At 51.4% G+C, this 1165-nt stretch overlaps 1 pseudogene; it reads right to left on the bottom strand.

Annotated features, from left to right (window-relative positions):
* LOC141269462 (5S ribosomal RNA) lies at positions 1-120 on the bottom strand (annotated as a pseudogene).
* Positions 121-1165: the final 1045 nt, after the last annotated feature.

Below are 1165 nucleotides of genomic sequence, written 5' to 3'. Positions count from 1 at the left end.
GGTCTACAGCACCCGGTGTTCCCAGGAGGTCTCCCTTCCAAGTACTGTCCGAGCCCAGCCCTCCTTTGCTTCCGAAATCAGAGGAGATCGGGCGTATCCAAGGTGGCATGGCCAGTAGACGTTGCTCGATCCATCGCCCGGCCAGCCTTTCTCCGGATCGCTTGATGGCGAGCAATCTGGCCGTGACGGGGCGGGCTCCGAAGGGTCCATGCTAAGGCTGTGCCGTCCCTACTAGTGTTGAGCCACCCCCGTAGTGTTCGAGTTCGGTTCGGTTCGTCGAACACCCGTGTGTTCGCCGAACTGTTCGTCGAACTGTTCGTCGAACACCTTCGAACACCGTGAAAACCAATGGCAGGCAAACAAAAACACATAGAAACACATAGAAAACACCTTCAAAGGTGTCCAAAAGCTGACAAACTGCTCAGAAGACATAACTAACACATGGAAAAGTGACAAGTACATATAGTCATGCGAAAATAAAAGAGGTGGAGGAGTAAAAGGAGGGGGAGACACAGATATAGGCATGTCATGCCCTTCTAAAATCCAAAAAGTGAGAAGCCGACACGGCCAGTCCGCTCCTGCCCGTGCCACCTCCGTGAAGCCGGGTTTGTGCCAGAGCCGCGGTGAACCCTGATGGCAAGCCCCCCTCTCCTAATACTGGTGCCTGTCCGCTGGTGGGTCGAGCGAGCCCCCCTGTGGTGGAGGCAGCTCTAAGCTTTTTAATTTAAATTGTCTCTCTAATTTGAATGAATACACTTTAAATCCATTTACAAGGATCTATTGGAGGGCAAGTCTCATGCCAGCAGCCGCGTAATTCCAGCTCCAGTAGCGTCCACTAAAGCTGCTGCAGTTAAAAAGCTTTTATAAGGATCGATCTTGGCTGTCCACCGCAAGGCATCCTACTGCCAGTCCCAGCCCCTATGCCTTGGGGTGCCTCCTGATGCTCTTCACTGAGTATCCCATGGTCCCGAAGCACTTCCTTTGAAAAAATTAAGTGTCTAAACTACAGGTGGTGTAGCTTGCTTAACAGCCGGGATAATCCGCTGACTAGCAGACACTGCTACTAGGCACAAAGTATTTCCTGGGCTAGATGCAGTTAAAAATTTGTAATTAGATACTCTCGTTGGATGCTGAGAAAGCATTCCATAGAGTCTCCTGGCACGCC

This window comes from Phyllobates terribilis, unplaced genomic scaffold (assembly GCF_046119375.1).
Source record: "Phyllobates terribilis strain yellow unplaced genomic scaffold, ASM4611937v1 Scaffold_4__5_contigs__length_816908805, whole genome shotgun sequence".
Taxonomy (NCBI): Eukaryota; Metazoa; Chordata; class Amphibia; order Anura; family Dendrobatidae; genus Phyllobates; species Phyllobates terribilis.
Note: the sequence above shows the minus strand (reverse complement) of the source record. Positions and strands in the feature narration are given on the sequence as shown.